This window comes from Dermacentor variabilis, chromosome 9, assembly GCF_050947875.1.
Source record: "Dermacentor variabilis isolate Ectoservices chromosome 9, ASM5094787v1, whole genome shotgun sequence".
NCBI classification, from domain to species: domain Eukaryota; kingdom Metazoa; phylum Arthropoda; class Arachnida; order Ixodida; family Ixodidae; genus Dermacentor; species Dermacentor variabilis.
The window spans coordinates 83,504,200-83,518,765 of NC_134576.1; the positions used below are offsets into that span (position 1 = coordinate 83,504,200).

Consider the following 14,566-nt stretch of genomic DNA (forward strand, 5'->3'; position numbering starts at 1 on the left):
GCCCGTTGTTGCACCTGGGTCGCAAGCCCCAAGGGTAGCTTTGGCGTGGCGGCCTGGGGCACAACTGGAAGCATCCGAAGGTCCCGGCAAAGCATGAGTCGACTGGTAACAACAAAACAACTTGTTTATTCTAACATCGCAAAGAGTTGGCGGTCAGGTTGACCGAAGTAGAGAGACGGGAGTGCACTTTACTCAACAGAAGAAATCGGAGCCCTCTTTTGGCGTCCGGGGGCAGCTGCTTTTATACTCTCGCAGTTGAGGGCAAGAAGGAACCCCTCTATAGACGAGCACGTGACGGTGCCGCTCGGGCACAATGGGATAAGGTGGCGCAGCCGTCGTGCCGGCGCCGTTCGGGCACAATGGGGAGGAGAAGGTGGCTCACACGTCGTGTCGGCGCCTGTCAGTCCCCCTCGCTTCACAGTTGTTGGGAGCTCCTCTCCCCGGCTACCGCGCTTCGACAAGCGTGGGCACCAATATGCACATACACTCACACACGCACATGAAGACACGTGGCATCGGAACATGCCTGGACGCGCATGGCGGGGAGGCGTAGCGGCGGCGCCGAACGGGCCAAAATGTCTGCCGCTTTAAACGAAGCCCCGGCGTCCGTTGCATCCGCGCCGGCTTTACCGCGCGTCGTAGGCGAAACGTAACAGACCGCCCCGCCGGGGGAAGGAGATCCCGATGGTCAGGGGACTGCATCCGCTGTCCGGAGGGATGTCGCTCGATGATGCTAATAACCGAAGTCGGGCGTCCCTCGACGTTTCTTGAGCGCAGCGCACAGAGAAGGCCTCGTTCTCTCGTTCAGGTTCGCACGGGACACTGCAAAGTGACTTCGGGAGAGTTCACATTTTTGTTCTCGTTCCCGGCAAGCGTTAGAACTACGCTGAAACTCAACCGCTCAGTCAGCAAGCACGGCACAACCCTCACTAAGCCCTGCCAGGCTCTTTCCCCTTTTATACCACTGCCTAGTTCCTTACAGTAGTCTAGCAGCACTCAGAACGCGTCCACAAATTGGAAAATTGCACTAGAAAGCATGTCATCACTTTGAAACACTAAACAAAAGCAATATGTTAAAAATCCTGCCTCAGGAAGAAAAACATCAGTAACAAACAATTTTGAGGCTGATTCCTACGTTAGGGGCTTCGACTTAAGCCATCGGAGTTACCGTTGATACTCCCCTTTTTGTAACGCACCTCAAAGGAATATTGTTGCAAAGCGAGGCTCCAGCGCAGGAGGCGGCCATTTTTGGGAGAGATGGTCTGCAGCCATTGGAGAGGGCAGTGATCCGTCTCAATGATAAACCTCGAGCCGGCTAGATAGCATGACAATTTCTGAACGGCCCACACGAGACACGCACACTCTTTCTCGGTGGCGCTGTACGCCTGCTCACGACTGGTCAGCTTACGACTAGCATACAGGACGGGGTGTTCTACTTCTCCATTTTCCCGTTGGCACAGTACAACGCCCATGCCTCGCTCACTAGCATCGCACTGAACTACGAACCCTTTTGTGTAGTCTGGCGATAGTAGCACAGGCTGGCTTGTTAGGGCACTCTTTAGGGCGCTAAAAGCTCTTTCCTTTGTCTCATCCCATACGACTGTTTGGGGCTCTGTTTTTCTTAGAGCATCCGTCAGGGGAGCCGCGATATCAGAGTACCTGGGGATGTACCTCTGATAGTAGCCGGCGACACCTAAAAACGACCGAATATCGGTCTTCGTGCGTGGTTGCGGGAAGTCTCGCACAGCGGCCACCTTTATTTCAGAGGGGCGGCGACGACCCTGACCAATCACGTGACCGAGGTAGACAACCTCGGCCTGTGCTAACTGGCACTTAGGAGCCTTTACTGTCAAGCCCGCTTCGCGCAGGCGGGTTAGCACTGCCCGCAAGTGTGTCATATGCTCAGACCAGGATGCGGAGAATATCGCTACGTCGTCTAGATACGGTAAAGCGAATTCTTGCTGTCCCCGCAACACTTTATCCATGAGGCTTGAAAAACAGTATGGCGCGTTCTTCAAACCAAAACTCAACACTTTAGGACGGAATGTTCCCATTGGTGAAATGAACGCCGCATACCTACTAGCCTCTTCTGTAAGTGGAACCTGCCAATAACCCCTGACAAGATCTAGGGTGGAAATAAACTGAGCGCTACTAACTTTCTCAAGGCGCTCCTCGATGTTAGGGATCGGATAAATTTGATCCTTAGTGATGGAATTAAGCCTGCGGTAGTCGACGCAAGGACGAGGTTCCTTGCCCGGTACCTCAACTAAAATCAAAGGGGAGGTATAATCACTCTCACCTGCCTCAATAACACCGAGCTGTAGCATTTTCTTAACCTCAGCCTCCATAATATCGTTCTGGCGGGGTGACACCCGATACGCCTTGGATCGTACTGGCTCTGGGGAGGTAAGTTCTATATCATGAGTAAGTACAGAAGTCCTACCAGGCCTCTCAGAGAACAGACCTTGAAACTCTTGTAAGAGCTGGTGTAGTTCGGTTTTCTGCTCAGGCGACAGCGATGCTCCACTGACTAAGTCACTAATGACCTGATCGGTGTCTTTCCTGTTCGTCACTGAGCCTAGTCCCGGAAACTCGACCGGAAGCTCTACAGGAACGTTTACCATCATGCTCACTACTGCTTCCCTTTGTCTATAAGGTTTGAGCAGATTACAGTGGTAAACTTGCTGTGCTTTCCGCTTTCCTGGCAGACTCACCACGTAGTTAACGTCCGACAGTTTCTGAACAATTCGTGCTGGGCCCTCCCACTGCACGTCTAGTTTGTTGTTTAGCGATGTGCGCAATATCATGACCTCATCGCCCACCTCAAAACGACGGGTCCTGGCGGTCCGATCATAATAAACCTTGGCCCTCTGCTGGGCCTTTGCCATTGCTTCGCCTGACAACTCCTGTGCCCTTCTTAAGCGTTCGAGGAGCTTAAGCACGTACTCCACCACGACTGGGTCGTCGCCCCTGCCTTCCCACGATTCTCGAAGCATGCGAAGCGGAGATCGCAGCGAGCGACCGTACACCAGCTCAGCTGGCGAAAACCCCGTAGCTGCATGCGGCGCGGTCCGTAATGCAAACATCACCCCAGGCAGACACAGCTCCCAGTCAGTTTGATGTTCAAAACACAATGCTCTCAACACGCGCTTCATGACAGAGTGGAGCTTCTCAACGGAATTCGACTGTGGGTGGTACACTGAGCTGTGTAACAGCTTTACCCCACACCTTTCGAGAAAAGTTGTCGTCAAAGCGCTAGTAAACACTGTGCCCTGATCTGATTGGATTTCCGCAGGAAAACCAACTCGCGCAAATATGGACAGTAGTGCATTGACTATCTCAACTGAGCTGAGTTCTTTAAGCGGCACTGCTTCAGGGAACTTTGTCGCTGGGCAGATCACAGTCAAAATGTGTCTGTACAAGTGGCTGTTACCGGCAGAGGTCCCACTGTATCAATAACGAGCCGTCTAAAAGGCTCCGTAATGATAGGTACCAATCTCAACGGCGCCCTCGATTTGTCCCCTGGTTTGCCCACCCGCTGACAGGTGTCACATGTCCTCACGAAATGGTCTGCGTCCCGAAAACACCCTGGCCAATAGTACTCTTGCAAGAGACGGTCCTTAGTTTTCTTAACTCCTAGGTGTCCGGACCACGAACCCCCGTGCGACAAGCGCAACAGATCCTCACGATAGCATTGAGGCACGATCAGCTGATCGAACTCCACTCCCCTGCGGTCTAGATACTTCCGGTACAGGACCCCACCTCTTTCCACAAAGCGAGCATTTTTCTTGGCGATGCCTTCCTTGACAATGCAGCGTATGTTTTCTAGGCTGCCATCCTTCTTTTGCTCGGCTATCAAAGCCGACCGGCTGACTTTTAGCAACCTATTAAGTCCGTCTGACGTAGGCGCGATGAGCAAATCTGCAGATAGCTCTTCTAACTTCCCCGCATCGGGAATTTCCTCTCCAGTATCTGGTGCCTTTAACGTTACAGACTCAATTTTATTCAGTTCAGGCGTGCTCTGAATATCAGCTTGCTGCGCCTCTGACCCTTTTTCATTGTTTGATAACGTCGGCCCCGCAACTACCGCCTTTGCAGCGAGCTCCCGAACCTTCGATCTGGTTAAGACCTGAACGCTAGCCTCACCAAACAAAAGCCTCTTCTCGCGCAGTAGGTGATCGGACCTGTTCGAAAATAGGTACGGGTACTGGGGAGGCAGCATAGATGACACTGCGGCCTCCGTCTCAAGCGCTTCGAAAGGTCCTTCAATAAGCACTTTTGCTACGGGCAGACACACGCTATGAGCTTCCACGGCTTGCTTGATCCATGCGCACTCGCCCGTGAACATATCGGGTTCTACGTAAGACGGGTGAACTACATCCATCGTAGCTGCGGAATCGCGAAGCACTCGGCACTCTTTCCCGTTCACGAGGAGGTCTCGCATGTAAGGCTCGAGAAGCTTCATGTTCTCCTCAGTGCTGCATATTGACAAAAACACAACTTTTGGTTTTGTTTCCGGACACTGCGCCGAAAAGTGACCCGGCTTCTGGCACGTATAACAAACGCGCGCTTGCCTCGTCTCGAACCGCTTTCTGCGTTCGGCTTCGGCTGCCGCCGTCTCCTTAGGTTCGGTCGCGCTGCTTTCACTCGCATCCGCACTACGTGTGTTCCCCTTGGCTCTCATGGGTGTGAACTTTGGCCTCTCAAACTTGGAGCCAAATTCACCCTTTTGACCGTCCTTAGCTCCGCGAGCCCGACGCGTCACAAACTCCTCGGCTAGCTCGGCGGCTTTAGCCACTGTACTAACGTCTGGCCTATCCAAGACCCAGTACCGCACGTTCTCCGGTAACCGACTATAAAACTGTTCTAGCCCGAAACACTGCAGAACTTTCTCGTGGTCACCAAACGCTTTCTCTTCTTTGAGCCACTCCTGCATGTTTGACATAAGCCTGTACGCAAACTCTGTATATGACTCACTTTTGCCTTTCTCATTTTCCCGAAACTTCCGACGGAACGCCTCCGCTGACAGCCTGTACTTTTTTAGCAGACTCGATTTCACTTTGTCGAAATCCTCTGCCTCCTCTCTATCCAAGCGAGCGACTACGTCGGCCGCCTCGCTGGGTAACAAAGTGAGCAAGCGCTGTGGCCACGTTTCCCGAGAGAACCCCTGCTTCTCGCATGTTCGCTCAAAGTTAACCAGGAACAAACCAATGTCCTCTCCTAGCTTAAACGGCCGCATCAGGTCAGTCATTTTGAACAATACGCGTTCTCCTGCACCGTGTGCCTGACTTCCATTACGAGCGCGTTCCATCTCTATCTCGAGACGCTTCATTTCCAAAGCGTGTTGACGGTCGCGCTCTTGTTGCTCTCGCTCTTTCTGTTCTTTACGTTCACGCTCTTCTTTTTCTTTCTGTTCTTTAATTTCGCGCTCCTGTCTTTTTGCCGTCTCCCTTTCCTCAATGGTCTCAAGGCATTCCGACAGCTCGTCATCCTCAGCTTCTAACTCAAGAATAGCCCTTAGCAGTTCTGGTTTTCTGAGTTTGTCGAAGACATCCAGACCCAACTCTCTTGCAAGCTCCAGCAATTTCGGTTTGCGCAACGACTTCAAATCCATGGCTGCTCTGAATGCTGCTTTCTCTACTGCCTAATATTGTCTTGCCGCAAACTAACCCGGCAGCAACGACAACCACAATTACCAGCTCCGTTTCTGACACTAACAAAAGCCTGGCAAAGCTCAGAAGAAGAAAGTCCCGCACTCACCAAACCTCGCAGCCAAGAATTCAGCGCAGTCGTTCCGCTGCAGGCAACCAGTCATCACACAGGGCTCGTTGCACTGCTCCCGGATGGTCGTTGAGCTGCTCAGCATACAGTCAACTGCATCTCTTCGCTGCTGGCCTCCGTTGTCGCCATCTCACCGCTGGCAGACAGTTGTTGTAATCGCACCGCTGGCGCGAGTTGTTGGGAACTCGGCGCTGACGCCCGTTGTTGCACCTGGGTCGCAAGCCCCAAGGGTAGCGTTGGCCTGGCGGCCTGGGGCACAACTGGAAGCATCCGAAGGTCCCGGCAAAGCATGAGTCGACTGGTAACAACAAAACAACTTGTTTATTCTAACATCGCAAGGAGTTGGCGGTCAGGTTGACCGAAGTAGAGAGACGGGAGTGCACTTTACTCAACAGAAGAAATCGGAGCCCTCTTTTGGCGTCCGGGGGCAGCTGCTTTTATACTCTCGCAGTTGAGGGCAAGAAGGAACCCCTCTATAGACGAGCACGTGACGGTGCCGCTCGGGAACAATGGGATAAGGTGGCGCAGCCGTCGTGCCGGCGCCGTTCGGGCACAATGGGGAGGAGAAGGTGGCTCACACGTCGTGTCGGCGCCTGTCAGTCCCCCTCGCTTCACAGTTGTTGGGAGCTCCTCTCCCCGGCTACCGCGCTTCGACAAGCGTGGGCACCAATATGCACATACACTCACACACGCACATGAAGACACGTGGCATCGGAACATGCCTGGACGCGCTTGGCGGGGAGGCGTAGCGGCGGCGCCGAACGGGCCAAAATGTCTGCCGCTTTGAACGAAGCCCCGGCGTCCGTTGCATTCGCGCCGGCTTTACCGCGCGTCGTAGGCGAAACGTAACAGCGGTCGTACAACCTGGGTTGTCATTCAGGGACGCGCTCAGCGGTCGCGGCGCCCAGCCGGCGGGGCAAGCGCAGACTCAGCCTACTACCTCCGCCACCTCCGATGCAAAGGATGCAGTTATTGCGGCCCTCGCAGCAGCACTGCGCGTTCTCATAGAGACAGCAGCGATGGACGACACCACTCGGCAAATGTGCGTCGCGGCCCTTGCAGCCCAGCAAGCCCTACCCCAGCATGGATAGGCGATCTCCAAAACGTCGGCCGCGCATCCTCCAGTGGAATGTCCGCTCCATGCGCTGCCGCCACGCACAACTCGCCGAGCACTTCTCACTACACGAATACGACGTGCTCGCGCTACAAGAAACTTACGCGCGTCCCGGCGAGTTTAACCTCCCCGGATTTGTGGCCTATCACAGTGCCACCGAATGCCAGTCGCAGACCTGCAAAAAGACTCATTGCTGTGACCCACTCCATTCGCCTGGACGGTCCCGCGCATCTCTGTATGTTCGCGCATGTCTCGCGCAAGCCGACGTAAATGTCACAGACATCGTGACCAGTGGCATCGAATGCGTGGCCGTGACTGTGCGTGTTGGGGGTGCCGACACCTGTGTCGCCAGTGTTTATGTTCGGCCCTTGCGTCGGTGGGACAGTTCGTTCGTGGTTGCGCTTGTCGCTCGCATCGGGGTTGATTGTGTGGTATTGGGTAACTTCAACAGTCACCACACAACATGGGGGTGCCCGCACACCGAGCCGCGAGGTAGGGACTTGCTGAAATCCATCCTTTCTGCGGGCCTCCTACTTCTCAACACCGGCAGTCCCACATTCGTGCGCCGGGGCGCGCGGAAGAGCGCCATCGACTTGTCGCGTGTGAGCGAGGGTTGCCACTACGAGTGGCGACGCAGCCCCGACACTCAGGGCTCCGATCATTACCCGATCTCCCTCGAGCCGCACGCTGCAGCCCATGGACCGCGGCGCTCCTACCGTGTCACCGACTGGACACAGTTTTGGAAACTCTGTGCCACGCCCCGTACTGCGAACACAGATTTCCTGATTCACGTGACACGTTGTGTCGACGCCGCCACGAGATGCTGTTCTGCGCCTGCGGGAACGCCGGTGCCCGACATCAAGCTGCTTAACCTTCGAGCTGTCCGGCGCCGCGCTGAACATCGAGCCATCAAGAGTGACAGGAAAGAGGATTGGACTCTCTACAATCGCCTTGATGCGGCTTGCCGCCGTTATGCCAGGTAGCGGCGCAATCAGAGCTGGAACAGTTTGTGTGTGTCGCTCGACGATACGCTCAACAGATCGCGCCCGTGGCGCATTCTCGGCGCTCTCCTTTGACCATAGGTCCCTCGCTGTCCTGCGCTTTCCGTCGTGGTCGCCCAGGGCTTGAGCGCAGCGCAGCTCGCGGACGCGTTCGCCGCTGCCTTTGCACCGCCGCCACCGTTGCTTCCGCCGGATGGTCCAGTTTTCGAGCGTCACGAGCTTCCTGAGCACAACAAAGCCGCTCTCCTCGCGCCGCTGCTCTACTTTCCGACGAACGGAATTCAGCAGCAGGTGAAGGCGCTGTGCACGGAGGACTTCACCTTGAGCGAGCTTCGCATCGTGCTCAACGCTCGGAGGCGACGTTCTGCGCCGGGAGCGGATGGAATCACCTACCAGACGCTGCGAAACATCGACAACGAGCAGCTCCCATCGCTGTTGGAGGTGTACAACCGCGTCTGGCGCACCGGGGTCGTCCCTGCCGAGTGGAAAGAAGCAACCGTGGTACCTCTCCTCACGAGTGGCAAACCGCGAAGCAGCGTGAGCTCCTACCGGCCGGTTTCACTCACGTCTGTCACCGGTAAGACACTCGAAGCCATGGCACTTCGTCGTCTGGAGTGGATTGCGGCGGCACTCGACGCATTCGCTCCCTTGCAGAGCGGCTTCCGCCGGCTACGCGCAAGGACTAACGCCCTGTCCGAGGTTGTCGCTACTTTGGAGCAGGCGGCGGGCCGTCGCGAGGCCGGCTACCTCGTCCTTCTTGATGTACAGGACGCCTTCTATAGGTTGCCGCATTCTACGATCGTCAGTGTGCTGCACGAGCTCGGCATCACCGACCGGCTACTCGGCTACGTAGGAGCCTTCTTGTCTGATTGCACGCTTCGGGTGCGGGTTGGAGGTGCGCTCAGCCGGCCGCGCAGTGGGTTTTCTGGTGTTCCACACGGCAGTGTTTTGAGCCCCTTTTTGTTTAATCTTGCCCTCGCGCGACTTCTGGACTACATCCCAAAAGCGATGCCGCACGAAGTACGGGTGGCCATCTACACTGACGACATCGGCCTCTTTGCGACTGGCCCTACTGAAGTCGGCTATCAGGTGCGTGCATCCGTCCAGACTGCAATTGACGCGGTGGACCAGTACATGGGAAGCATCGGCTTCCAGCTGTCGGCGACCAAAACAAAGGCACTACTGGTACACCCACGAGGAACGCGAGCACGTTCCCAAACGCCACCACTGACTCTGCGCCGTTGCCCTCTCCCGTGGCGCAAGAGCGTCCATTACCTCGGCCTGCAGATCGACTGCCGCGTCAACTTCAATGCGGCCCTCTCCCACATCTGCAAGCAATCAAGGAAAGTCGCCAGCGCCGCGCGCTCTCTTCTCGCGCGTGGACACGGATGCACGCCGCAACTCGCACTGCGCGTGTAGAACTCTGTGGCCCCATCGAGGGCACAGAGTTGTACGCCACAGCTGCACTGCAGGTGCAGCGGTGGCGTAGCGGTAGAACACGCGCCTCGCGTGCAAGAGGTCCGTGGTTCGAATCCCGGTGCCGGCAATTTTCCACCGGATTAAAAAAAATCCGCGTGTTGATAAAATTGCATAAACAGGCCTGGAGTGTAGCCTGATCGCGGTGACCAGAACCGGTAACGCACTCCCTCACCAGAGCAGGATTGGCCACCCTTTTGCAGTACTTGGCCACAACCTCCTATATGAACACAGTAATTAAACCCCGGCCCTCAGTCCCCCGCAGCTGCGAAGCAACTGACCCCGGCGGCGGTCAGACCTGCGACGCAGCAGAAGGTGCTAAGAATCACTGGCTCCGGACAGGCCGCCATTGGAATATGAACCAGGCAACGTTTAACGCTAGAATGTTATGTATTAAGGCGAGTCTAGCAGTGCTATTGGAGGAATTAGAGGGCAGTAAATGGGATATAATAGGGATGAGTGAAGTTAGGAGGACAAAAGAAGCATATACAGTGCTAAAAAAAGCGTGCACGTCCTGTACTACCGGGGCTTAGCGGAGAGACGAGAACTAGGAGTCGGATTCCTGATCAAGATCAGTGATAGGCCAAAATAGAATCCTGGGACGTATCCTAGTACGGATTCTATCCTGGAAGGCTCGCCAATTTGTCTCTCGTGTCCCTGATCTACGGGCCGTGCGGATGTTAGGAGAGATGGAGACGCAGGGCAACACTGCAAACAACACTGCAAACTAAAAACTCAATTGGCCAAAAGAAAACTCCACACTTTTATATCTTAAATATGTCCTTATCCTCGCCTACGTTATTCCTTAGCGGTTCCTAGGCGAAAGTGAGGCAACCCTAACCTATGGCTGCGCACGACCAGAAAGGAGCGTCCTTGCAGCATCTTGTCGTCACCTGTGTCCTCTGAGTCCGATGCCAGTCAGATCTTCCCCATCGCCGACGCGGTAGGCGTAGCTGCCTTGATGTCGGCCAGTCCACCTGTCCATCTTTTCATGCCGGTGTCCCGAACCCTGTCGGTGACGTGGCACCACAGCCTCGCTGCCTAGGCCTAGCGCTGGGTTCCGCCGCTACTTCTTCGTGTGCTGACGAGACGCCCCGGTGACTATCGTACATGCTGGTCCGCCTCTGAAAGGGGATCCTTCTTTGAATGCGCGGCACTGCTGTGAGAGGTTGCAGCAGGTCCAAGGAGCCTCGCTCGAACGTCGCCGAGGTTGACGGCCACAGCCTGGATCGCCAGCGTCATGGGCTTGACCGAACCTCCATGGCTCCCGTAGCCAGTGCAATGCTGATGCTCCAACGTTCTTGGTCCAGAGCAACGTCGATAATGCCAGCTCAGCGCCGCTTCTCTCCCGATCACAGCTCGGGACAGAACCTTGAGGGCTCGTTCCGTTCGGACGGATCCGCAGGCACGGTCCTCTTCGTTTCTTTTTTCGCTGCATGGCTCTTACTTATGACACGCACTGCCTCGACTCTGCAACGCTAAATAGTTCCCTTCGATGGATGACAAGTCTGACTACTAGCGAATAGAAGTCGGCGAGAGAGATCGCAAAAAGACCACCTTCATCACGCTAGACGGCCTCTTTATATTCAAGGTTATACCATTTGGACTCTGATCGGCACCTGCGACGTACCAAGGCGTTGATGGACACGGTTTCAGCAGGATTGTAGTGGCAGACCTGTGTTGTTTACTTGGACGACGTCGTCGTCTTCGCCGCTAATTCCGACAATCACCTTAGGCGGTTTGCGACAGTACTAGAGGCCATCAAACCATTGTTGGGACCCTTTCCAAAGTCAACATCCGGAAATAAGCGGATCGTCGGGGCGATGGACTACCTGACTCGCTTCGCTGAAACGAAAGTTCTGCCGAAAGGTAGCGCAGCTGAAATGGCGAAATTCTTCGTCGAGAACATCCTGCTGCGACATTGCGCTCCAGGAGTCATCATCATCGACAGAGGAACGGCCTTTACAGCGGCGCTTACCCGAGCCATTCTGCAGTATAGCCAGACAGGCCAACAACTGCCTACCGAACTCAGATGAATGATCTTGAGGAGCACCTGAATAAAACCCTCGCCGACCTGCTAGCAATGTACGTCGACGTCGAACACAAGACCTAGGATGCCGTTCTGCCATACGTAACGTTTACTTACAGCACGGTGGTGCAAGGAACAACACAGATCCCTCCGTTCAAGCTCGTTTACGGCAGGAACCCGATAATGGCTCTGGACGCCATGCTGCCGCATGTCACCGATGAAGAGAATCTTGATGTCGCCACTTATCTCCAGCACGCCGAAGAGGCTCGACCGCTCGCTCGCCTGTAGATCAAGAATCAGCAGATGACCGATAGTCGACAATACAACCTTCGAAGACGCTACGTCGAGTACTAGCCCGGCGACCATGTTTGGGTTTGGACCCCAATACGCCGACGAGGTCTTAGCGAGAAGGTTTTACGCCGCTGTTTCGGACTGTACATGATCATCCAACGCATAGGCGCACTCGACTGTGAGGTCGTGCAAGGTGAAATTGCGCAATCACAGGGGCGCCGCTCCGGACCTGCAATAGTCCATATTGTGCGAATTAGGCCGTTCTACCAGTGCTAACGTACCTTGGGAATTTACATAGCTGAGCTTCGGACTTTCTTTTTTTCTTGGGGGGGGGGGGGTTGACTTTGTTACTTTCGACTTTTGTTTTTGATTTTCTTACTTTTGTTTAATAGGTATCTTTTGTTTTTCGCTCTCCTGTTATGGAAGTGCTTCTGGAGAGTGGGCTTCGACATGTGTACTTGTTTATCTTTTCCAGGTGACCGCTTTTCACCGTCTAACAAATGTTTTCGCTCAGCACGAGGCGAGCCCGAAATTATCGGAGGTTTCTCGAATGTTATCGATGGTTCTATCTGTTGTATTTTGTTACCGAAGCTTGAATAATCTCAGTGCATGTGCGACGAGAATTGTTTAGAACTTTCTGGAAGACACGCGGGCGCCAGTGATTACTCTGGAACCTTCGATGGTTCATGTATAAAAGCCGACGCGTTTGACCGGCAGATCAAATTCCTAGGATCGCCGGCCGTGTTCGCCCCTATCGCTGTGCTTTGAGTGTAGCCTGTTTTTGTGGGCAGAAGTTCGCCCAATAAAAGTTAGTTTCGTCATTCAGACATTGGGCGCTGCGATTAACCTTCACTACTGCGTGACAATATGCATATTCAACTCTGACGAATTGCTTCCAAATTCACAAGATTACTCACCCTCCTCAACCTTTTCTGTACCGCGTGCGCTCAAACTGGTCCAGACTTACGTTATTGTTTTTTTTTCTTTGCAATGTGTTCTTAGGTGAAAATGGCTACTGCGTCATAAGTTTCTTTGCGAAGTCCCGTTCTTGGGCTGCTTACTGTTTTATGTTGTTATACCAATAAGCCAGCAAAACCCAATTTTACGAATTTTTCCTCTGAAGTAAAACTATTTGGGTCTCGAACTTGAGACTGCGGCTCGCGCTTACTTCTGTCGAGTCGCTTGCTGAAAACTTGGCTTTCGCATTGTTCTGGTGAAAGCGCGCTGTTATCACATTCTCTCTGTTTTACACAAGCATGTCTCATAAGCGGATTTGAGATGTTTTGTTCTGTCTCAGAGTGAAGCTTAGAGGACAAAGGCAAGTTCACATTGCTTAGATATATTTTTATTTATTTATTTATTTATTTATAGATACTCCGATCTTGTACAAGATCTTAGCAGGGTGGGATCATACAAGTACATACATGCAAACATACAGTTCAAGGAATCATGCCGACGCTTGGATTCAAGATGGCAAAAGGACAAAATGCATATATACATATATATATATATATATATATATATATATATATATATATATATATATATACATATATATATATATATATATATATATATATATATATACATATATATATATATATATGTGTGGATAATATATGCAAACTTTCAGAATGTGTTTGTTTTCTTTTTACTACTTCTTTCCTTTTTGTGTTGCACTGTTTCAGGTCACCTTGAACTCGTGCTCAGGCAAAATTTTATTTAGTGTTGAAGGAACATGCAAGATCCGGGAAAACTGCCAGCTTACCGACCACTGCCAAGTGGTGCTCTTCCAAGGAACTGACAACCCTGTCGATTCGTCCATTATGTTTATGCCTTATCTCCACAATGCAAGTATTTCTGTAATATGGGCCTCTTCTCGTACGCATGTCGTTCATGTCTACCACAGATTCATTATGCATTTGAGTGCCTGCAGAGAATGCGGTATTGTGAAAGAAGTCTTTTAAACTTATTTTATGAGATCAGAATTTTTCTTTGCACTGCTGAGTTTTTATTTTGCTACCAGTGGATAGCGTGGTGAAATGGTCCCCTCAAAATTATGCTTCTTTAACCTTAGCAGTTGAACGAGTCTCAGAATATTGAAGTAACATTGCGAAGAAAAAGGCTATGTGCCTGAAATGCAAATTCGTTCCAGCTCAGTACATGAATAAACGATGTGAAAATGGGCAATATTTCGGGACTATGTTTTGTGACAAACTGAACGACATCGTATTGCGCTGTGCAAATTCAATAAAAGCTATCATTTATATTTATTCGCTTTTCAAATGAATATTTATTGAAGTTTATAGAAACTAAAAGAAATCCGCAGAATGTCAAAGAGCACTTGCGTTGGAAGGCGTTGGAACCATCTCCGACGCTTTACTTTGTATACTGCAATTATTCACTGGACTAGCGTTTTCAAGTATACATTAAAATGCAAAAACCCGATTGCAGTGTAACGTGTTTCACATATATTCTTCCACTAATGATGAGCACGAAGCAGAACTTCCATAGAAGCCCTGCTTAAAGATGTTATACCGGTTCTGGAAAATGCTATCGTCTCACTGTGTTGATATAATAAATATGCTAAATAAAATGATCAGTCAATCAGTAATTATTATACCTTACCCACGACCAAACCTGATGCTTGAATGTTAGCGCACACGTTAGGTAAAATGTTTTTTTTAATATGAAAAGAAGAGGAAAAGGACAGAACAACTGGACATAGTGTGCATGACTAAACAAATTAAGTATGTACAAATACACCGACAACAAAATATCTATGTTCAATAGAAAATCGGGGAGAAAATGACGAATAATATAATGAACCATACTGCAAAAGCGCCAAGCTCGCAAGAAACAATGCGTAGTTCA

At 52.2% G+C, this 14,566-nt stretch overlaps 1 long non-coding RNA gene across 1 annotated transcript in view; it reads left to right on the forward strand.

Moving 5' to 3' along the window:
• LOC142558077 (uncharacterized) overlaps positions 1-13,521 on the forward strand; it is a 56,650-nt gene extending 43,129 nt beyond the window's left edge. Inside the window, exon 3 of the long non-coding RNA XR_012822948.1 lies at positions 13,381-13,521. This is a non-coding gene — a long non-coding RNA (uncharacterized LOC142558077). The remainder of the gene's footprint in view (positions 1-13,380) is intronic.
• Positions 13,522-14,566: the final 1,045 nt, after the last annotated feature.